Source organism: Desmodus rotundus, chromosome 6 (assembly GCF_022682495.2).
Source record: "Desmodus rotundus isolate HL8 chromosome 6, HLdesRot8A.1, whole genome shotgun sequence".
In the NCBI taxonomy this organism is placed as follows: domain Eukaryota; kingdom Metazoa; phylum Chordata; class Mammalia; order Chiroptera; family Phyllostomidae; genus Desmodus; species Desmodus rotundus.
The window spans coordinates 33,027,382-33,052,990 of record NC_071392.1 but is presented as its reverse complement, the minus strand read 5'-3'; positions in this window follow the sequence as shown (position 1 = coordinate 33,052,990).

Sequence of the window (25,609 nt, the reverse complement as noted above, 5' to 3'; positions counted from 1 at the left end):
TAACAGGATGAACATAAACATTTCATTATTGCTATTCATTTAGACACTTTACAAAGCTTCTTTACTATAAATAAGGCTATAATGAATATCTTTATATATCACACTTTGTCAGAATTAGAGATTATTTCCTCCTTGGAGACTAAGTGAAATTACTAGACAAGGAACATTTTTAAATTTTAATGTATATTATTGATACAATACTTACCAGAAGAGCTGTACCAATTACACTGCAAACAAACTCAGTATACATACGTACCTACCTCCTTATACTTTCATCTCTATGATGATTTTTTAATTAGGCAAAAAAATGCACTCAAATTATTTTCCATTAGCTCTATGATGAAATTTTTCATACATTTATCAGGGTTTTTTTTTTTTTACTTTTTAAAATGTTCGTTTATATAAATCATCCACTTACATATCAGGCTGTTGATTTACTTCATGTAATTTAGGCTATCACACCTTGTTATCTTTATTACAAACAAGATTGACATTTGCTCTTGAATCTTGAATATGATGGTCAGAGATACAGAAGCTTTAACTTTTATATAATCAAATGTATTATATATGTTCTAAAATTTCATACTTTGCCCAATATTTGCCTGTTTTTTTTCTTTTTATGGTGTTATCTTTACTTTTAACTTTCTAAGCTTTTATTTTGATACACTGTTTAAGGTGAGTCTATTTCTTGATAATTTTTCAAAGAGCTGGTCAGTGGCCCCAACACTACTTACTGAGTTATGCAACCCTACCTTATTCAGGGTGATGCTTCCTTTCTTAAATACTAAGTTCCATACAGGACTCGGGCAAAGATGTGGCTACTCAAGAACAAGTCTATGATGCCTCACCCTTCCCCTCCCAGAAGCCCACTAATACTACTTGGCTAACATTTAACTGCCTGTGCCACACACTATTCCAAGCACTTGACATGCATTATTTCATCAACCTTAGGCAATAGACTCCATTACCCATTTTACAAAGAGAGTAGCAGAGAGTTTATGTAACTTTACCAAGATCACACAGCTAGTACCGCATTTTTCGGACTATAAGACACACTCCCCCACCCCAAATTTGGGAGGAAAATGGGAGTGCATCTTATAGTCTGAATGCAGCTTACCTGGCTCACTGAGTCGGGGGGAAGGCAGGGGTTGCAGTGGAGAGGGTTTTTTTTTTTTTTCCTATTTTCCTCCTCTAAAATCTAGGTACATCTTATGGTCCAGTGCATCTTAAAGTCTGAAAAATACAGTACTTGGTAGAGAGCCTGTTAAACGCCTACCAAACTCTGGAGTTGCATGTTATCTCTTGCCTCCCCCAGATTCATAGGCTTCAGGCACATTGGCCAACTTTTCCTTCCTGGACTATCTCCAGGACATCACCACCCAAATCTTAGACCATGCTCTGCCCTCAGCCCAGACTAATTTTTTTAACAGATCATAGAAATTAAGACCTTAAGTCTCAGTATCACACAGACTTGGATTTATATCTCAGTCCTGCTATCTACTAGTTTGTTGCCACATATAATGTGCGATTTTCTTGCCCAAATTTTTGAGGGAAACATAAGGATGCACACTACACATGAGTAGTACTAATTCTGTATCTATATAAATGTTTTTAATTCTTTTATTTATGCTTCTGCATTAAAAGTATAACTCTAGAAAGCAATAATGATATCTGTATGCTAAATAATACCCTACAATACAATAATCCATTTTGTTTTTAAATATAAATAAATAAATAATTAAATTAAAAAATTAAAACAAAAGGTTTTCTTCCTGAAACTTTGGGCCAAAAATGTGGGTGTGCATTGTACACAACAGAATACAGTATATGACAGTCATGGTCAGTTTTAGGGGTCAGCTGAGCCAGATTATTAAATCAAACATGAACCTAGGGGTTGCTATGAAGGTATACTGTAGACGTGATTAAAGTCTCTAATCGGTTGGCTTTAATAAAGGAGATTGTCCTAGATAATCTGGGTGAGCTGGATCCAATCAGTTGAAAGACCTAAGAGCAGAACTGAGGTTTCCTCAAGAGTAGGAATTTGGCCTGGGGACTGCAGCCCCAGCTGCCCTCCCTCATGGCCTGGCCTACAGAGGTGTCGGCCAACCTTTCCAGCCTCACCATCATGTAAGCCAACTCCTTGCATAATACATTCATCTCTCTCCCTCCCTATATCTACATATGAACATACATATATACACATAGAAACCCTATTAGATTTGTTTTTCTGGTGAAACTCTAATCTAAGACAAATTATCTGAGTCTCAATTCCCTCTTATGGAAAATGGGGATAGAATTAGTACATAGCTCATACAGTAGCTTTAAGAATTAAATGAGATACTATTTTTTAAGATTTTTTATATATTTTTAGAGAGAGGGGAAGGGAAGGAGAAAGAGAAAGAGATATCAGTGTATGGTTGCCTGTCACACACCCCCTACTGGGGACCTGGCCCTCAACCCAGGCATGTGCCCTAACTGGGAATAGAACTGGCAACCCTTGGTTTGCAGCCCGCGCTCAGTCCACTGAGCCACACCAGCCAGGGCTAAATGAGATACTATGTTTAAACACTTAGCTCAGTGCCTGAAGTGTGACAAATTAATTTTTCATCAATGTCACCATCAAACGTGGACTAATATTTGTAATTTTACTGTTATTTAAAAAGTTTTTATAAAAGGATTATATCAAATAAGTTTTATATTTTTTTCACTTAAGCTGAAGAAACTTACTTAAATATTAACAAGGTCATTTATCACAAAGACTTTTCTATGCGACAGAGCATCATTCAATTCTATTCTCATGAAAACAAGAGCAAGCATGCTCATCCGAGTAGGACGGGAAAACCATGAGAGCACTCTGTTGGTGTAGCTGAAAAGTGGAATACTACACAGCAATGAGAATAAACACACTGCTGCTGGCAACAGCATGGATGAATCGCACATATTGAGTGAAAGAAGATTCTACACTCAGAATCTTCTTTATTCATATGAAGTGTAAAAATAGCCGAAGCTAATCTACCATAAAGGAAGTCAGCATAGCGGTTCGTTGGGGAGGTCAGAAGAGAATTGACTGGGAGAGAACAGAAGGAGGGCTTCTGAGATGCTCGGAAAGTCCTTCTATCTCTTAATCGGAAAGCTTTCCACACAGGTGTCTTCACTTTGAGAAAATTAATATGGACACAAGATGCATACATGTTACCTTAGGTATGTTATCCATCAATAAAGATGTATTTCTCTTTGTGCATTTATTTCCAAAGGAGAAACTACTTCTTTATAATTTGAAAAAGAAGCTGTCCTTAGAATAAAGAAAGCAGGTAATTGGCTAAGGCTTTGTGATTTTAGGAACTAGAAGCTTTTGTGACTGACAGTAGCAACTACAGGGTCGATTTCTAGGATAGAAATTAGAGTCATTATTTGATACACCCCCGCCAAAAAAATAAGGATGCATTTATTTATTGTACTAACATCCCTTTGTCCCCAACTGCACTGCCCACCGCCACAGGCCACACCGCCGTCTCCTCATCCCCCGAGTCTCCTGGCTGTGTCCCTGCTTTGGCTTTGGACCCCTCCACCATTTTCAGCAGGTCCTCCCTAGTGATCCTTTTTTCTATGGAAATTAGATCATGTCACCTCTGCTTAAGCCACATCAATGGCTTTGGGTTACATTCAGAGTTAAGTCCACTCTCTCACATCACCTACAATGTCCTGCCAACATCTCCACTTTCCAGTTCTGCTCACCCTCTCCTGGCACATGGAGTCTGGTCACAGCTCTTTGGTCAGTACCCAGACCACTGAGCTTTCTGGCCATCTCAGGGCCTCTGCTCTTGCTCTTCTCTGTCCTCTGCAGAACGCTCTTCCCTGGGCTCCCAAGTAGCTGGCTCCAGCCCATCTTCCAGACCTCAGTTTAAATGTCACTTTCCCAGAGAGGCTTTCCTGACTCCCTGGTTTTAAAGTACTTGGCCTTTCTCTGCGTATTTCCCTCATATTATTGACCACAGTCTGTAAGCATTTTGCTTTGATGTCTTTGTTTGTATCATGAATTATGCTCACCCATAACAGTTGCTCAAACACTGGTATTTAGTGAATAAAAGAATATATTTCATTCAACCCATAAACACCACTGAGATAAGGAAGGGGTAATATTTTAAAATAATTTTATGACTCCCATCTCAAAGTTTTTCTGGATATTAATTTTTACCAGAATTTATTTGGGGGGTGTGGTGAAGAGTACTAGAGGCAAACAATACTGTTCTCCTTAACTATATACTTGTCCATCCTTAATCACTCCTGAGAATAGCCAGGATTAAAGGTCAGGTCTCCCGTCCTTATTACACTTTGACCTTTAGAAAGGGTGTTGGGGTGTAAATAACACCTTGCATGAGTAATTGGGATGCCAAAAAGTATCCAGCATCTTTCCTTTATTATGCAGACTATTATGAGACTATGTCTGCATAATAAACATTAACAGGTGATAACCAGAAAATTTTGTGGTGTAGTAAAGAGACAAAGAGCCATATTTCCTGAGTTTGAATCTTCCTGCTCTGCTCCTTATCAGCTGTTGCCTTGAAAAACATAATAACAATAAAGTGAAGTTAATATAGTTTATTTATGCATTTCTCAGAGATGTTATGGAAAGCAGATGAGCAAATCTATGTGAAAAGCACTCTGTAAACTTTCTATACTCTGTGTACTGCAAGTTGTCATAATTATTTCAATGCAAGCTTTTCCCCTCGCCTAAGCATAATTTGTACCCCTCATTTCTGCTTGGAATGCAAACATCGTAGCAAGCTAGATAAATGGGAAAGTTTAATCACCACGTAATGGGGCACATCAGTGTGATAAGGATGGTTACGCTTGCACAATCACTGTGCCTTATGTCAGTCTGGTCCCAGTGCCAGGCAGACCTTTCATATACTTGCCCGTGTGTGTCTGTGTGTGTTTTAAAAATTTATGTTTTATACCATTAAATACTATTTGCTAAATGAAACAGACTGAAAAATTTATTTCTGGATATCTAATTATTCATACTTGTGAACTCTTTCTCAGTCTCAAAATATTTTCATATACTTAATAAATGACAAAGATTGGGTCTTCATCTACACTATCTGCTCATATCTCAGCAGAAATTTGAATTAATCTGAGTTCCCCTCCTCAGCCATGGCTTTAACTCTTGGAGGAATTTTGTCTGGAAGATTCTCTGCTTGCCCTTTTCTTTTGATTTTAATACAATAAGCACCTGGAATAGAGATACATTGACTAATTGGTCTGAAGCCACGTAAGTTGTAAAGCATTACCAATTAAATATCGTAATAGAAGTAAATGTTAATTATAAGCCATAGTCAAATTTGGAGGTTTAATATTTTACCTCTATAACATAATTTACATACCTATAGAATTTATTCCATTTCTAACTGAAATGTTATTTACTTGAGGGAATTTTTATATAGATATATGATTTGCCTTTCCCAGAAAAAAAAATGTAAACCTCCAGAAAAGCATAACACTTTCTGATAAAGGCACAGTACACTCCCATTTAAAACAGGAAATCAGTGGCTTCAAAGAAAAGAATTGATTCTAAAAAGTATAGGGAATAATTAAGAAGCTAGAAGACATTAGCCATATGGTAAAGAAGACACATGCTTTTTCATCCATCAGGGGGAAAATCAAAACCAGTTTCTCCAGGAATACTAATAAAAAGGATATAAGCAACATAGTTCAAATATGAAACCTATTGAAATGTGATGATTTTGAGCAGCCAGTAAAATGTATGGCAGGAGCATGTAAATGTTATCTATCTTGACTATGCAAAACTAAAAGTGCAACTTCCGGAAACTAGAAAACGGAGGTGGAAGGAAGGCTACACACACACACACAGAAGCCCTTATCCTATAACTTGAGGGGCAAGAGGAACTGTTTATAATGGATGAAGGCAGAAGATTTAAGCAACTTATTTAAATTTGTAAGTGTACTTAGAAATTTTTTTAGGATTTAACTATTGAGAGGAGGTGGGAAGAAAGATGGAGATTGGGGATGGAGATGGACTGAAGCCTCATACAACAATATATAATTCAGAAGTTGATAAAATAAGAGAGAGCAATAAAGCATCATATTTGAAGGTACAGACAATGGCAGAAACCACTAAAGGAACTAAACACAATTTTAAAATGTTTATCTCTAAAGAGATGGACTGAGAGGGAGGTAGATCAAGAAAATATCACCTTTTCCTAAGGCCCCTCTGCGCTGTTGAGCTTTAAAATGGTGTGTACAAAGCATGTCTGTGAGCTGCCTAGAAGACACGGTCTCCTGGACAGCCCACAGCTTCCTCACACTCAAAATCTACATGTTGAATTCCTCATCCTCATTCTCCATCAAGCATTTGACTCCTACCACATCCTTTTTAACCATTCAATCCCATTTATCTATTCATTCATTCAAAACGGGAATGCCTACTGTGCTAAATGCTGGAAGCACAGTGGTGGCAAGACAGACGTGGCTCATTTGCTCATTCAGCCTATACTCTCGTGAGGGAGGCAGATCTCATACACACGCGCACAGGTTAGCTGACAAAGTTATTCCAAGCTGCCGTTGGGCTTAAAACGATAAAAACAAACAAGGGCCTGCCAGGGAGATGGAATGCTAGGAATGGTATATCTTAACTAGGATGTGCAAGGAGGCACCCCAGAAGTAACATTCTAGCTGAGATTTAAAAAAGAAGTGTGAGCCACAGGTAATGGATATTTGTCATATTTGGGGCTACTCGGTATCTTTTGAATACTCTTCCTATGTTTTGGGGCATTTTTTATTCCGTAAGTAAAGAAATGAACACTCAGTCCTCCTGAGGACCAATGTAGCATTCTGCAAGAATTCACTGAGCCTGGCTGGGTGGCTCAGTTGGTTGGAGTGTCGCCACATACACCAAAAAGTTGTGAGTTCAGTCCCCGGTCACAGCACATATGGGCATATGGGAGGCAAACAATTGATGTTTCTCTCTCACATCGATGTTTCTCTCCATCTCTCTCTCTCTTTCTCTCTCTCACTCCCCCCTCCCCCTTTCCTCCCTCTCTCTAAAATTAATAAATAAATCCTTGGGTGAGGATTTTTTTTTAATTACATTAAATTAAATTAAAATAAAAAAGGAATTCATTGCAATTGAGCAACAGAAGCCAGTCACAAAAGACCACATACTGCATTATTCCATTGATATGAAATGTTCATAACAGAGGAGTGTGTAGAGAAATAAAGTGCTTTAGTGGTTGCCTACTGCACTAGGAGATGGTGGGGAAGGGAGAAAAGGAATACGGAATGGCCACTAATGGGTACAGGAATTCTCTTCGTGGTCATGGAAATGTTCTAACTTAAAATGAGGTGATGGTTGCACAACTCTCGGAATATACTAAATCTGAGACATTGGTGAGAGCAAAACCCACAAGCCCTTGTAGATTTTTTGAAGCAGGCACCTTTGGCTTAAAGAATATAGGGTGAGAGTTGGGGAGAAGAATTTCCCTGGGAAAGAAACGGTGTTAATCATGTGATTAGATGTTTCGGATTGAGGATTATACTGTGCCCCTGTTGGGCACTGGAGACAATTAACAAAGGCACCCTTGTGCACCTGAGCACGTTGATTGTGGTACACAGAGGCCTCCCCCGTGCAGGGCCAGGCACAGAGCCCCACTGGCCTAACCACGGTGCTGACAGTGGCCATAAAGAGCAGTGGACAGACTCTAGAGTTACTGTAGAGCTAGACTGGTCAGATACGGAAAGATGAGGCAAAAGCTATTGATACCCACTGAACTCTGAATCTCCTCATATCTTAGGAGGGGTAGGAAAAAGGGAGGAAGCAGGAAGAGAAGAAGGAAAAGGTGGAAGAGGAGGAAAAGGGATGTAGAAGAGGAATTAAATTAGAATTAAAACTTTCTTGACTTTTGGAGCAACCATTTGCTTCACGGTCACCTCCCAAACCCCAGTGGCTCAGTGATGACTCGCCTAAATCAATCAGTTATCCCATGCACACGGCCAGGGACTGATTTAGATATGGACATACAATACAGCCTTGACCAAAAATATAGAAGAGAATATCTTTGAGGATAGCTTCTGCTGTGATTTTCCTTACCATAAAGGAGACAGAAAACAAGTACTTTGTCAGGGAAACTATTCTTATCTAGATAAGATCAATTACTTTCCCTTTATGTCTTCAGGTCCTATATTATATATCTACTACAGCTCATTTAGCACTTAACCAATTTACATATTTGACTCTTTCTATTAAAATTTAAACCCCTCCAATGCATAGCTGATATATTATTTGTCTTTATTAATTGGCTTCCTGCACAGTGCCTGGCTCAGAGTAGCTCCTATTAAATGTTATTAAATATTTTTTGGACAATGTGGCATAAGGCTTAAAATTAAGACCCAGTATTATGTGCTACCTTGATATCTATTGAAAACAGGAAGGACTCAGAGACCTAACCACAAGTTCCCCTTCACACTCTGTTCCTGTGTGTAAGCTTCCCTAGCTAAACTCTTTATCAAATGGACCAGGTATAGTTCTCCTTCATCTCTGAGAGTAGTTCAGTTCTCTGCCAGTCTGTGGAATAATTCAGACAAACCGATGACACCCTCCTACTGCAACCAGGAGGCACTCCATCCTCTTGCTACTACAAAGCCTGCCTCCCCAAACCCCTGGTTGTTCACTCCGGGCCTGAGCACAGCCCCGGGGAGGCCCTGCGGTGCCCTTCTCCACCAGGCTGTGAGTAAATGTACACCCACCCATCTGGCTGTCGCTGCTGGCTTTCATCTGAGCCTCACTCTTTCTGCGCTCTTTCCTCTTCCAGGAGACTAGGCCAGGCTTCCTCATGACGCAGCTCTAATTCTAAGCGCAAACAGCATCATCTGTCCCGTTCGGCCATCCCTCTAAACTGAGAGCAGGAATCCCTCCCTCGCCAACAGGGTGAAAGGGAGGTGATTCTACTCTCTACCCCAGCTTTTAGTCAGGTTATGTGGCTAAAGAACACTAATAGACAATGTGCACATTTTAGCAATGGGCAAAGTTCAGTGACATTCACTACAGAAATAAAGCCTTTTCTACAGCTCTTTTCTACGAGGCTGTTAACCACTCCAATCCTTTTGATCTTACTTCAATTTCACTTTGGAAAAAATCACTACACAGATCTCAGTTTAATTCCAGCTTGATTTCGCATCAAAAATGAAAACGAATCACACAAATCTGCTGTGCCGAAAACTGGAGGTATCCCGCGTAACTCTTTTTGACTGGGCACAGAGCTTGCCCACAGCACCTTAGATGCCTTGAGTCCGGAGACCCCCAACAGGCTCCCACAAAGACCATTTGCGCCGGAGCAGTACTAAGTGCTTCATACTTCTGATTAAAATACACACTACAGGAAGGGTTTCCCTTTCTTTTAAAAATACAGCTTCTTTGTAAACTTAGAAATTATTTCTTCTCCCTACTTCTGGGTTTAATAATGCCACCCGCAGATTAAGGAGTCTTAAAGATTAGTGCATTTAAAAAAATAAAGGTAGAAAAGTGAAGCTCGCTGCAAGCTGTCAGCATGGATCTTTCATCAGCGAGAAGGGTTAAGCACCAAAGTTGACCCAGCAAAACTTAAAAGTAGTCATAGGTTTTAATGGAATTATCTGATTTTAGAAAACTGCAAAGTCTTTATAAAAGTACCTCTTTCACTTCAAATTATAATTTTCCAGCTTGTGATTGTGCTCTTGTTTTATTTTCTCATTTAGCAGTGGGCAACCTTCTTGTGTTCCACCTTCCTCTATGTTTCGATCCCCCAAACGTGCTTCCGTTACTGAGCGTGGATGAGCACACATTACTAGCAGGAATGCAGGTGAATAAACCATTGTGGGTGTTGGGAGGTAAGCTTTCCAGGGAAGATGATAACAATAAAGTGCAAAGTCAGAGTTTAACTCCTACAGCACTCGGGTCATGTCTTCTCTCCTGGCCTAAGTTATTAATAACTCAGGTAATAGTTACAACAGCTGACACCGCTGAACATGAGCATCATGCCAGGTACTGTGTGAAGCACTTTTTTCTACGTCTCTGTTCATTTCAACTTTCCAGCAGCCCTGCAAGGGGAACATCATCCAGCCAGGGTCAGGGAAGGGAACTTTTCCCCTATTTGAGTTCCATTTCTGAGTTTCTGTACCAGCATGATTGACAATAAATGCAGTGACCACATTTAAATCTTCACCCCTGACAAACAAGTGACTTAATTATGAACATAGAAACACAATGAAAAGCAGATATAGTAGGAAGTTTTGCCTTTACCAAAAAAATTATCTAAAGTTTTAATAAAAGTAAACATATGTTTACCACTTGACCTAAGAATTCTCCTCTTAAGTATCTATCCTAAAAAATTAACACATACTCACGCAAGAACCTGGGCGCAAATGTTCACAGCAGTGTTATTTCCAATAGCCCAAAACTGGAAAGACCCCGATCAATGCTAACAACTCTGTGAACAGGTGAATGCATGAGCAAACTGGTCCATTCAAACAAAACCACTCGGAAATAGACAGAAACAAAGTACTGACATATGTAAAGCATGGACGATTCTCAAACATTATGCTGAGCAGAGGAAATCAGATATGAAGTGGTATATATCATATGACCCAATTTACATGAAATTCTAAAATACGTAGAACTAATTTATCATGAAAGAAAACAGATCGGTGGTTACTGGGCACAAAAAGTAAAGGGGAACGATTACAAAAGAACACAAGGAAACTTTGGGGAGTTCTGGAAATATTCTGTTGGACACATCTCGATGGCGATACAGTTGGTCACACATGTGCACACAATTATTAAAACTTCTACTGGACAATTAAAATGGTTCCTGTCATTGTATGTAAGGTGAACCTCGATAAATTAATTAAATATAAAAGGTTGTCTGAAGATTTCTTTAAATAGTAACTGCCCTTCCCCTGCTGTTTATATTTTACATTTTTAATTACTCAGTGAGGGGTGAGACAAAGTAAAAATCATTCTGATCTAAAATGAAAATAACTTCTGAATTATGCACAATTTTCATTTAAATCAAAAACCATGTATTCAACATTATACATATATATTTATTATTTATCACATTTCTACTTCAAAGGAGTTAATTTAAACCTTGTGTCACTACTGTAGACCAGTTGGGAAGAAATGAGGTATTTTCCTTCTTCAAGAAAGTAAGGCCTCTGTTCTTGAGACTTGCACCTGCTATCCGAGGTAGGGTATGAAAGAGACAGGGAGATGATGTTAACAGAGATTTTTATGTTTTTCAAAGAGATATTGACTGGAAATTTTTTCACTTTTTTCTAAACTGACCTTCCTTTCTGAGCTATAGACCAAGAATCGCAAATTCAAATATGTAATGGCTAGGCAGGTCGTGTGAAGGAGGGAAACAGACTCCTGTAAGACGGTCGGAATGATGAAGATGGTAAGGAACTGGACAGCATGCACCACGTTTTAGTCGTTCATTCATTTATTCACTCATTCATGAAAACACTCAATGAAGACCTACTCTTTGCCAGGCAGCACTGTGGGTGCTGAAATATAAACGTGAACAGAACAGACAGACAAGACCCTGTTTTAAAAGTAGTTTACATTCTCGGGGAGATAAAGCTAACAATAAATAAGGGGACAACTAAATGAAAACATCTCATATGTCAATGCTATTTTACAGGTGAAAGGGATAGGAATGAAAGGAGCAGAAGTTTTCTATTCTCAATAGGGTCATTAGGGAGGTCGTCTTTGGTAAAGTGACATTTGAACAGAGACCTGAGGAAAGAGTAAGCCACGTAGAAACAAGGATGAGAGCGTGCACGTTCCAGGAGGGGAAACTAGAGGTCCCAGGGTGGAAGCATGATTAGAACATTAAAGAAACTGCTAGGTACTTGGAGGAGCTGGAAGGCAGTGATGAAGGGAACCGTGATAGGAATGGGCAGGGAGAGGGAAGATGACCTGTTGTGCAGGATGGTTAGGCCTCTATTATGGCCCTGAAACCTTGGTTTCCACTGTGAGCGAGATGACAGTGCCGGAGGATTTAAAGCAGAGAAGGGGCATGATCTAACTATTGCCGCTGTTTGAAAAATGGACTGTGGAGGAGGCTGGGAAACTTATGTGTAGATTTTGGCAATATGTCAGGAGAGATGGTGGCTTAGAAAAGAATAGTGTCTGTAGAACTGCTGAGAAGTATCTGAATACATTTTGGAAGACTGAGCCAACCAGGTGCATTGATGGCCTGGGGGCTGAGGTGAGACAGAAAGAGAAGAGTCGAGGACGTTCACCCTAAGGAGTCCCTGCGTAAAAATTCAACAAGAGATATCCCTCACACGAATGAGGACCATTTGAGACAAACTGAGAAAAATGCTACCTTCTCATTTAGCAGCAGCATTTTGTGTGGGTTCAAAGACCGTGAGGATACAATTCATGGTAGATGTTAACTGGAGGATTCCCATCCTGAAATAATTTACCTGAAGCGTCAACAGGGCTGCTATCATCAGGGGTCATCCCTGTTAATGCCTGTTCTCCCCACATCAGGGTAAGTATTTTCTAAATCAGTACACTCACTTTCATTCAAGATTGTATCGACACGTCATAGGAGGAAGCCTGTTATCTCGAAGACAAACAGACCGTGGTAAAGTATCTAGTGTCGCTGTTGACCAGAGGAAGACTTCTTATAAGAGAGCTGCTCAAAATGTGCCTCTTCAGCCAAATAATAACCAGAAACAGGGCAACTTTCTTTCCTAAACAAGTATAGGCTAGGATCAAAGGTGAGGCCAAGGGAGACCACCCAAAAGAGCCTCCAGCAGGGCTTTTGGGTACATTTTCTAGAACAGTCTAGCCCCAAAGAGACCCTGACAGCAGATTGTACATGGTGCCCCAAGATAGAACACCCAGCTGGCAGAGCCGATTCTCTTTGAACATAGGGGCACCTTGTATGCTAGGAAAAAGTTCCTGTGCAGTGCTTAATTATAAGCTATATGAGCACGTGGGAAACTCGGATTGTAGGACTGGGTAATGCAGTGTAGACTCAAAGAGCTGACATAATTGGAGGCTTACCTGACTAACAACCTTATGAAGGTGGCATGCCCATAATTAGTGTTAGAGCATAGGAATGTCTGTAGATTCTGAACAAATGTGGACGTATTCTCAGGTTGAGGAATAAAGCGGGCATGTCACACCTCCAAACAGGAAGAGAAGCGTGAGTCCTATAAGAGGGAAGCTGACAATCCTGGCAGGCTCTGTCCTTCCAGCCGACCTAGGAAACAAGGTTATTCTTGACCTCAGGTGGTCACTAAGTGACTCCCTCCCATTCTCCACCCATTCTTGGTTTCCAGGACCTACAGTTATGGCCTTTCTCTTTCTCAGGCCCCCATCAGGGAGACAGTAGGACGCTGGCACTAGTGAGACCTGGGATCCCTTACCTCTAACTCAGCATATGATTTCCCATCCCTTTGCCTAGAACACAGGTTGGGGAATAGTATCAGCTGGACAATGCTTCCAACCTAAAAGTGTATATATACCCCCTGGTTACGCAGTAGTGAAGTAGCTTTCTCACTGTAATCAAGGTTAATAACAACCATCACCATCATCAAGTTCTGTTTAGCCAATCCAAAGCTTATTTCAAACTGTCTAAGCAATTTTGGAAAAAAAATTAATTTTAAACTTCAGAGGTAAGTAATTGTATCTGTGTTGCATTGCAAAGAACTGGGCCAACATCCAGGGCAACTACACCTAACCCTGCCGTGCTCACTGTGTAAGTCACGGTTAGGATAACAAAGCTTTGCTGTCCTGTGTTGCTGTGTCCACTGCATCCACCTGCCTATCCCCTCTTCCTAGAGGCGACGTCTGAGTTTGTTAGACTCCCAAGACGGCTTCAGCCAGGAACATGGTCCTACCTTTGTAGCATTGGCAAGTGACTTTTCAGTTGAACTTTTAACATTCCATCTACCATTTAGACAACACCTGTTTTCTGAATATAATACAGTGGATGGGAAAATCCAGGAGATGTTTTGCCCTTTTGCCCAGTCCTGGATGTCTTTGGTCATGGCATGAGTCCCCTTGTCACTGGTTACAGTGCTGGAGTACACACTTGTGCTTGGCCAGAGAGTTCATAGTGCTACCTAAATCATAAGCTGGCATCCCTGGTGACCAAGATGTAACACTGACTAAGGCTAAGGGATAAGGACCAACACGGTTCATTGGCAGTTGTGTGCTGCACGTGTTCCCCATACTGCTATCATAGAAGATGCTGGCCTTGTAGGCATGTAGGGATGTTGCCGCTATAATTTTCATTTTTAATCAAACCTATTTTTTAAATTGATAGTTTAACTTTACCAGCTAAATGATAAAAGTAAAATAATAAAACTAGCATCATTTATTTTACAACCTACTTTAAAAGTGGCCAAAGAAACTTTGTCACTGGATTTTTTTTCTTTTTGGTTCAGAAAAAGATTCACCTTTTCTGAACAGGTCAGTAATAGTAAACTAAATGATATGATAGTTTTACTCGGAAGCATGATTCCTCATGTATTAAATTCAGTTTTGTACTTTTATTTTTATGTTTTGTATGTAAATGCAGCTTAAGTTTTGATGGCTTCGCTGCTTCATTTACCACAGCTTTGCTGCCAAATAGCGCATTGTGAGCTTCGCACTCTCCCTCATCAGTGATTTCGAGCTCACATCACCATAAACTTCCAGCATCGCTTCCGATTGTGACATGAGGGCCCCTGGAGTGTGTACTAAGTCTATGTTAAACTGTCTGTCTCATTTTTTAATTGTGTCAAGTAACTATAAGCATCCTACTGTAGCATTGATATTGCTATTTCAAACAATAGTGGGGTATTTTCTTATTCAAAACAGAGGAATTGAAAGAGAACTCCAGTGTGGAAGACTTCATAACCTGAGTCCTTAGTATTTATAAATTCCAAAAAGGCTACTGCCTTGCTCTGAGCACTGATTTTAAGGCAATCTCACTCATCTTTAGATACACAGAATTTAAGTTATGATGCCCAATCATTCGGCAGAATCTAAAACATGCAAAAGTGCAGTCCCTATTTCCTCGCATAGGGACTCTCTGAGCAGGAGCCAGGGGCACGCACACCTGTGCGGGTGTCGCTCCTTGGCTTTTTGGCCCCGGATTCACTCTGGCTGAATTCCAGCCCAGAACAACTGACAGGTAGGCCTCCTGCCAATGGCAGGCACCAGGAAAAAATACCACCTGGTATTCAAAATAGAACATTTTTCTTTTTCTCATCCCCAGTTGGCTGCCAAAAGTTTTAGCTTATAGCTGGCATTTGAGGGTATTTTCAAGTTCTAAATAGATGGAGAACAGAGCTTCACCTCAGGAAAAGTTATTTCAAGAACTGAACAGGTATTGAATAATTCAGTCTGTCTCTTTGTCCTTTGCAGAGCGCTTCCTATCCTCCACCATGACCCTTCCAATCCGTTTCCAAAGGGAAAAGAGTGCCTCATTCATCTGGTTATCCTTGCGGTTTTTGCAGTGTTTGTCTCACCTTTCTATCAGACACTGTTCAGGTAAACTTAATCTTTGTCAGCTTTCCAGTGAACTGTCGACAGAGTTCACAACACAATCAATCTAATTTTTTAGTAGGACAATACAGGTGTTTTCACGACTAAGATAAAAAGGCTAAAGAGAATGAGGCACACTTTCAAGATTAAATAAAAGTCATGTAGTGTCACAAAGAGTAGAGCCATAAAACATTTTCAAAACTTTTATATAAAAAGGCAGTTAAAATTATGTCATGTGGAAGTGATGATTTGTTAAAGCTCTTAGAATTGCAGCTCTCGAGACTGCTGCATGGAACTTACGACACTAACTATTGGCTAAAGGGAACCAAAATAAATAAAAAGGATTACAGGGCAATTGTTTTTTTTAATTGTATTTTTTCCTTTATCATTTATTACCCTGATACCCTCTTCTACCTCTAACCACCCCCACAATCACCACACTGTTGTCCTTGTTCATGAGTCCTTTTTCCTTTTTGTTAAACTCCTCTATCCCCCGAGGCCACCCCCCCACCAAAGTTGTCATCCTGCTCTCTGGGTCTGTCCCGATTTTCCTTGTTAGTTCAGTTTGTTCACTAGATTCCATATATGAGTGAAATCATATGGTATTTGTCTTTCTCTGACTGGCTTATTTAACTTAGGATAATATTCTCCGGGTCCATCCATTCTGTCACAAAGGGTAAAATATTCTCCTTTTTTATAGCCAAGTAGTATACCATTGTGTAAATGTCCCCTAGATGTCTTATCCACTCATCTACTGGTGGACACTTGGGCCACCTCCAAATCTTGGTGATTGCAAATAGTGCTGCAATGAGCATAGGGGTGCACAAGTGGTTTTTTTCATTGAAAACTGTCTTCTGCAAATACATCCTGAGGACCCAGGACAATGCCCAACTTACACAGCTTTTGGTTTAGAGTGTGAGTTATCCAAACATGCCACAGATTAGTAGCTTTGTTGAGGCGTTTCTGCACACCAGTGTGTTAGGATACGCTATATACTTTGACAAGCATTTCCTCAGAGATCTGTCTGAAATCATTATTTATTTGAAATCCATATATACATATTTATGTGTATCACTGCCACCTTGTGGTTAAAATGGTTTTTTTCCTCTCTGTCTCCTTTACAAATGTGTGTTTGTATGTGGCCGTCATTTCAAGAAAATGTAAACTTTTGCTCCAGAGTAATTTTCAGCGATACCACCCATATCTCCAATAATAACCATTTTAAATCAAATGACCCTTTTTATTTCTAAATTAAATTATGATTCTTTAAGTGAACCATGTTTTCAAACACAGACTCACTTTTCTATGTTTTTAAAAGGTTCCCTCTAAACTCTGATATTACTCCACAAAATAATCATGGAATGAGACAGAACATAACTGTGGATCTAGATATACATGCAAAGCCAAGAAGAAGATCAAGGCCATTATTCACATAGCTTAGAGGAGAAAAATGACAACGTCAAGACTAGTGAGAGTCTTTAGCCTTCTTTAAACGCTGCAGAGAGTAGATTCCCACTATCAGTAAGATCTTCAGCAAAGACCAGAGGCGAACAAAGAAACAGACGCAAGAGGCAGAGAGTCAAAACCTCTGGTAGCTAGCTCCTTCCCACTTATGTGAACCCCAAGCCACACACTTCAGCAGCATCTGAGAGCTTGTTAGAAATTAGAGTATTAGAGCCACTCCCAACCTATGACTCATAATATCTGCGTGTGGACAAGACTCCCAGGTAGTTTAGAAGCATTGCTGTATTCCTTGTGCTCACAATGAGATGTTGCTTAGACTGACTGAAACTATTACCTCTGAAGATCTAGCAGATGTGGTCCATAAACTTTATGTGGCCTAACGGCTGCTTCAGGATGTGGTCATTATAACTAAGTTGGTCAGTTTTGGAAATTTCCTACCCATTTTTGCAAAGAACTGGCCATACAGGAGCCTATGTGCAAAGACTTCCTACAAAAGACTCATCAGAAACTGCAATTTTTGTTATAATGATTAAATTAGCACCTAAGGCAAGAAAAAGGCATATGATGATGCTGGCTTTCAATTTTCTTTAGTTCATCCTCCCCCATTTTTTTAGGAGAGGAGAGAGATTTTTAATTTACAAAGGTCAATGGAACAGTGAAAATTTTCAACTAAGAGAGCCAGGACTGCCGGTCAAGATGGAGGCATAAGTAAATACGGCTTGCCTCCTCACACAACCACAGCAAAAGTTACAGCTAAACTGCAGAACAACTATCACCCAGAATTGCCAGAAAATCAAGCTGTATGAAAGGCCAGCAACCGAGGAATTAAAAAAGTCACTTTCATCCAGACAGGTAGGAGGGATGAAGACGCAGAGATGCGTGGAGAAGCATAGAGACATGAGATGTGAAACAGGCAGCCCAACACCCATGTGTGGTGGATAAAAATCAAGAGTGATACCTCTGGGGTGAGGGATCCCGACCCCACACCAGACCACCACCCAGTCAAGGGTTCCAGGGCCAAGAAATAAGTCCCCAAAACTACTGGCTGTAAAAACCAGTGGGTGTTGTACCAGTAGAGGAACTGCAGGATTCTCAGGAGTCTCCTCTTAAAGGGCCTGAAATAAACTTAGGACTTAATGCAGATACACTCCCTCTAGGCTCCAGCACTGGGGCAGCAGCTAGAAGGGCACCAGTGGCATACCTGGAGAAAGTGAAGCATCTGGCAACAGGGTGAGTGCCAGGGGACAGCTTCCTCCTGGACAAAACTCCAGAGGCCAGGCAGCAGCACTGACCCCAGAGAGCCACAGAGAGGCAACACCATATCAGAGACTCCATCAACCTGGTCACATGGGTTGCCCCACCCAGGAGATTACTTAAGGCTCTGCCCATCCAACGTACCAGTGTGCTTTTCTACAATAGGCCATGCTACTAAGAAAGTCATAGCAGCTCTACCTAACACATACAAATAAACACAGGGAGGCTGCCAAAATGAGGAGACAAAGAAACATGGCCCAAATGAAAGACCAGAACAAAATTCCAGAAAGAGAACTAAACAAAAGGGAGCTAAGCAATCTATCAGATGCAGAGTTCAAAACACTGGTTATAAAGATGGTCAAGGAACTCAGTGGGTACTTCAACAGCATAAAAAAAGATCCAGGAAGAAATGAAGATTAACTAAGTAAAAGAAAAAGTTATAGGGAACCAACAGTGGAGTGGATGAATCTGAGAATCAAATCAAAGATTTGGAAGAAAAAGAAGAAAAATGGCAATGAATTCATAGCTATCAACAATTATATCTAAAAAATAAGCAAATTAATAGAACAGAAACAAAATCATAGATATGGAGATCATTTGGAGGGTTATCAGTGGGGAGGGGGAAGGGGAAGAAAGCAGGAAAAGGTGCAAAGATTAAGAAGTACAAATTGGCAGGCATGGAATAGACAGGGGCATGTTAAGAACAGTGTAGGAAATGGAGTAACCAAAAAACTTATATGACCCATGAATGTGAACTAAGCAGTGGAAGGATTGCTGGAGGGAAGGGGGGACACCAGTAAAGGAGGGAAGGGGGGAAAATCGGGACAACTGTAATAGCACAATCAATAAAGTATATTAAAAAAAAGAAAATTTTCAATTACTATCAGGTTTTGTATAGTTATTGCAAAATAAAGTAAGAACATTTTCTTAATCTATCAGGTATTCACTCATCACCTCAAAAACATTTATTGCCCCCCTCATTCATATCAGGCACCATGTCAGGCATTTTCAAAGGCATGACATGGTAAGTGCAATAGATTCACAACTGTGTCTCTAGTCCTTTCGCTAGCCCTGACTAGTGCTTTATTAGTCAGTGTTCTCCAAGAAACAGAACCAATAGGACTTAGAAAAGTATACAAAGATATTTATGATAAGGAGTCAGCTAACTTTATTACAGAGGCAGAGAAGTCCCACGATATGCCATTTGCCAGATGGAGACACAAGAACTCAGAGGGTGTCCTTCCAGTCCGAACGTGAATGAAGGCTGACAACCAAGAGTGTTAATGATAGAAGTCCCAGTCCAGCAGCAGAAGACGTATTTCCCAGCTCAGCAGTCAAGCGGACAGAAAATTCTCCCTTCCTCTGCCTTTTCATTCTGTTCATGCCTTCAATGGATTGGATGAGGTCTCCCCACACTGGGGAGAGCTCTCTCTTCTATTTCATCTACTGCTTCAAATGCTAATCTCATCTAGAAACACTCTCACAGACACGCCCAGAAATAATGTTTAGCCAATTATCTGTATACTCCATAATTCAGTTAAGTTGACACATAAAATCAACAATCACACTGCTTCTTCTGAACAAGTCACTTTATATCACCCTGGGACTACTAACCTTTGTAAAATTAGCAGAGGGGATCAATGGTATTTGAAGAGTATAAAAAACAATTTTAAAGATCTGTGTTTCTATTGTCATTAGCTCTGTTCCTGCCCAAAAGTAACCTGATCGAGTCAACAGAGCATATATGTTTATACTTGAGAATCAAGCTCAGAAAATAAGCATTACAACAGCCTAAAATGCAAGTGTAGAGAATGGAAATATTATGAGGAATCAGTCACCAAATACTGCCTCTGCTTAACACTCCACACTCCAAATGGAGAGTAGCACCTCGACATGTAAAAATCAAAGAGTTCTAAGTCTACTGACACTTCTTAAGTGTAGAGCAAAGGCTAATGGCATGCATTATATTGCATCACACATTACAGATTTTGATCCGCAATAGTTCTCTATATCCAAACTGCAACCAAAAAGCAAGACTTGAATGTCAATGTCAATATAAAAGATTTTCTGTTTCAAGAGCAACATTTTAACTTCCATGGTCTTTGAACCCACACAATACCTATATCCTTCTCCAGAAATCAGTTCTGAGAACTAAATAACATTGTGTTGGACTTAAAATTATTGAATTCCTGGTTGAGCTACTCACTCTGAGGAAGAATTGCATTATAGGTCTAGTTAGCAGAGGAATTATGAAACAATTCTAACTAGAAAGTTGTATCTGAATACCTCAACTCTGTCAATAAAAATGAGAAATATTTATATTAAAAATTAAATCAGTTGGCTATGAATATGGGCTATATAGATACAAGCCAATTTACTTGAATTCATATTTTTAAAGCTCAGTTTAGCAAACAAAAAGAATTTTTTCATGTCTCCATGGTATGAATAATTTGTTCAATTGAATTTTCATTTTTTTTAACTAGTTGTATTGTCACTATGTAGACACAGTCAGATACAACTTGAATTTTTGCTTGGAGTGTTGCTTGTTGTATTTGTTATATAACTATAAATGTATATAAATATTGAACTTGCTATTGAATGACATTTCCTGTTACGTTGTTGTTGTGTCATTTTTGTCTATCATAAGACACCAGAATTTGTCTCTACCAAACGTCTTCAATGATATTTTGCAAGAAAAATTTCCTTTACAATTCTATAGTTTAATATTTTATGAACTGAAGTCTGATCTTATGACCTGGAGCATAAAATTCTTAAGTAACTTGCTTTACTATATAAATGCTCCTTGTTATAAAATTTTCCCAATCTCATTTTGAATCCAGCTATTATGAGTGACTTGATGACCTCCTACGGTAATAAATTCTACAGCCTGAGCAAATGCAATCTCAGAAATACTTCTGTGTACTTTATTACTTTGACTTACTAAGGCTGATACAAGCAAGGGAGAGAATAATAGAGGCTCAAGTTTTCTAGAATAGAAAATTGGAGTAATTATTTCCCAGTGACTATAACTGATAACTGTAGAACACCATATATAATGTCATTCTCTATGTTTTTATTCATTGAGAAAATTCATTACTTAAATACGGAAGCCTGTAAGTTAACATTCTGTATTAATTATAATACTCCTTTTCAAAAACACGTACTACAAAATACAAGTGCACTTTTAGTACGTATTTTTAACTTGGGATTAACTGAGGTTGGGCATTGTGTTAGGATGTACACATCCTTCCGTTTGTCCACCTGCTTTTGTTCATACCTTGGCACACAAGCATCACATATGCAGCTCACGAGATTTTCTGTTTTGTTTACTATATGCTTTTTCCCATATAGCTTGTTTAAAATATAATTTAAAAAAATATTCAATCTTATACCTAGAAAAGCATCAAGGATTTGCTCTTGATTTTTCATCAATAAGAGTAAAGTTATAAGAATAGTTTAGATTCAAAATCCTTCTACTAAAGAAGGAAATAACATAGGTCATCCTTAGTTAATTTAATTTCTTGTCTATATTGGTCAAAATCACAGAAAATATTATTGATTTCTGTTCTGATTGCCCTTGTTGACACCTTAAAAAACTTTATTAAAAATATCTCTCCTTACTCTACTCTTTGATCTCCAATGAGAAAAATAAAAATACCTTGTAAATCTGATAAATTTCTATTGGCTGTAACTTGAGAGAGTTCACAGAATCATCTCGTTAAAGCTAACCACATAACGTCAGGTAAATAATGGGAAAACATCAACATGTACATTGACCGACATGTGTTAAGGCACAGAAAAGTTCATGTCACACAATCAGTCAGCCTGAACCACATGTATCGTCCTCTGGCCCCTAGGCCTCAAATTCCACATCCCCTATTCCAGCCTCATTGCTCCCTGCCTGCACCTGGGGAAGTGGGTCTCTCCTGTGCTTCAGAAACCTTAGCAATTGTATGGTTCAACTTTGGTTTTCAGTTTAGCATTGTGCTTTTTCTTTCAATATTTGTATTGCTAGGTGTTTGGGTTGGAGGTAATTTTTTTTAACTTTGAGCTGTGAGTTTTTCACTTCCAAAAAATGTTTTGCAATAGTACTCTCTTGATCCATCAATGAATCAAAGAAGTACTTTGCTTTCGTCTATGTTTAGTTTATACCAATGCAAAACAGTATGGAATTTAGCCATTTTGGAATGTCTCTCATAGCTCAGATTCTTTTACTTTGTGGCTATTTCTTAAATAGATACTACTTGAGTAGAATTATGGCAGGCACTGAATTCTTATTTTATATAAGAATATAATGAAAGAAGAAAATATTTTAGACTCACTATATTGGAAGAGGGAGTCAGAAGAGGATACCGGGGAGTACTGGGAAAGAGGTTTGAATAAATGTGGGTCTGGAGGGGAGGGAACAGATTACAAGTGACCTTAACAATGCGTGAAGGGAGTTCTAACTTGATTGGTAAATTTGGACAAAAAGTTAAATTCCTTACCTTTCCTGCACAAAATGCTAACGCTCAGTTACCTTCATTATTCCTCTGAAAACTTATAAGGGTAGAATGTTCACTGTATTGCTGAATAACATTTCTTATAATAAAAATTATCCCTGGGCCATGAGGAAATATAAATAAACTATAAAGAACTGATGTAGATCCATACTTTGGACTTCCCTATATGTGGTTACTCTTGCAACTGGTATGTCCTTGCAAGGACCCTGGAAGCTACACCTGTGGGGCCATTACAAGAGCAACTGGCACTTGTAGGGCATAAGATTTCTAAACCAGATAGTTCCCTTGCCCCTGAACTTTTGCACTGCTACAATTACCTCTGAAAAAGACGTGATGCCTCCCTGTGGCAATCTGCACATCTTGGCGCTTGCAAGTGGGCTGGTATTAATGTAGCTTTTGATAGTCAAAGTGAGTCTGAATGTTAGTTGGTCCTAAGAAGACCACACTGGGCATGGAGTCATAACCAATGCGGACCAACCATACTTCCTTGCATGGGAGGATGACATGACAGCACTGCAGGATGAGCAAGATGTTGGAGCCAAAATAGTGATAGGGTTCATGGTACATTGAGAACAGAGTGTTTGGGTGCATGGTTGATTAAAGAGAATAAATACTGGTGTAATGGAATAAAGTCAAGTGACTCTTAAGATGACAAGGGCCTCCATTAGGGTAGCAATCTCAAAAAATACAACAAAAAGGATAAATGTAAAAGATAGCTTGAAGAAAAATAATTTTAACATGTAAAATCAAAAAATAAAAACAGAAAATATGAAAAGGATTCCAACATTTGTAACCCAAGAAATGAGTGTAATGGAGAGGTCACTGACAAAGACAAGTAAGAAAGAAGAATTACTTAGGAAGAATCAATTGGCTTCAGTTTCTGTCTTTTTGTAAGATAATGGCGGAAGCTTCTGCTATAGCTATTGTATCGAATGATCTTGGCTACAGACATAGCCATCTTTGTACATGGTGGTTAAAAACCACGAAAGTGGATGAGGTCTTCAAGATGCTGACTGCACAGAGAAAAGAACCAAGGCCTAAGCATTTAATATTGCGGGAATATACAGAATTAAGGGACAGAAAAAGCAAGAACTAGCAATAAAATGTAGAAGCAGGGAAAGAGCAGTAATACACATGGGAACTGAAGGAGGGAAAGACTGGAGCAGCAGAGGTCAAAGGTATCAGAGAGGTCAAAAAAGATAGAGAGAAAGAGGTCAACAGGGACCTTTGAAAAGGAAAAGCCAAAACTATAGAATAGACGTAATATATCAAGGAATTAAGAGGTCATGGGGAACAAAATGAAACCACATATATAGATCATTCCCCAAGTTATTGGCAGAAAAAAGGGATGCAGAAATAAGGTAGAAGCTAGGAGACGCGGCAGGGTAGGGCAAAGTCCGGTTGTGTTGGAAGGCTGATTCACAGAAATAAATTATCAGTGAGGCATTGAGCTATCATCAATCGAGCATCCAGAAAAAAAGTTCTTGAGGAATCCTGTAAATCAAGCTATGCACTAGATGTTGGATGCACACAAATATGACGATATTACCTCCCCAAATAGCTCACAGCCAGATGGGAAGATAGGCAATAAATTAGACATAATGTGGCAAGTGCTACCCATGAAAGAGGCAACCTAGACTACAGGGCTGAGGCAAGGGTTTGCACAGCAGATGACATGAAAAGTGAGTTCATAAACATAGGTAGGAGTCAGAGAGATGAATGAAAGGGGGCTAGGTAGGCAGGGGACACTGTATGCAAATGAACAAGGTTATGAGAAAGCTGGCAATTTTGAAAAACAGCAAGAGTTTTGTCTACGTAGCACATAAGATAGAAACTAAGGAGTCAAAAAAGTTGAGACCCAGAATTAAAATTAAAATCAAATGACAAAAGTCCTTCCAGTCAAATAATAGAGCCTGATTTTGTTCTGCAAGCAATGGGGAGTGGAGTCTTTACAGGATGCAGCGGAGAAACAGTGTGGGCCTTAACGGAGGTGTTCGGTAAGCACTGCATTTGTTTCCTCTCGCTGCTGTAACAAATTACATCAAAGTACGCGGTTTAAACCACACAAATCTCTTACGTAGTTCTGGCTGTCAGAAATCTAGGGTGGTGGCATGGCTATGTTCCTCTCCAGAGGCCTCAGGGGAGCATCTGGTTTTCTTGTCTTTCCTTATTTCCAGGGGTCTCCCCCTTCCTTGGCTTGTCATCTCTTCCTGCCTTCAAAGCCATGGACGTCCTGTTGACTCTCTCATCTCATCACTCTGACACTCACACTGCCACCTCCCTCTGCCACATTTAGTGACCCTTGTGATTACATTGGGCCCCATCCGCATAATCCCAATGATCTTCCCATCTCAAAATCCTTAATTTAATCACATCTGCAAAGTCCCTTTTGCCTCATAGAGTAACATGCACAGATTCCAAGGATTAGGATGTGGACATTTTGAGATATCTATCTTTTTTTTGTCTATCATAAGAATCACTGCATTATTTTTATTTCCTTTAATATCTGGCTTAAACAAAGGCAACTGGATTTTTATATCTCCTTCTGCATTCATTCTGCTGCAATATTGTGCATCAAGCAGCCTCTGGAAAACCCCACTGAGAACTTTAAGAGAATGGAAATAGCAAAGGTAAATGTTTAAGTATTATATTAAATATAATTTTGATCTCATTAATTGCCTGAAAGCATCTGAAGAACCCAGGGATCCCAAACCACACTTTGAAAACCAATTCTACTAGCACTTTAAAGGCTGTGAGAATCCGAATATAATTTAACTGAGTAATTCACAGAATTGTTACAGTAAAGTAAAAAACATTATTATTATTTCCTGAGAATGAGCTC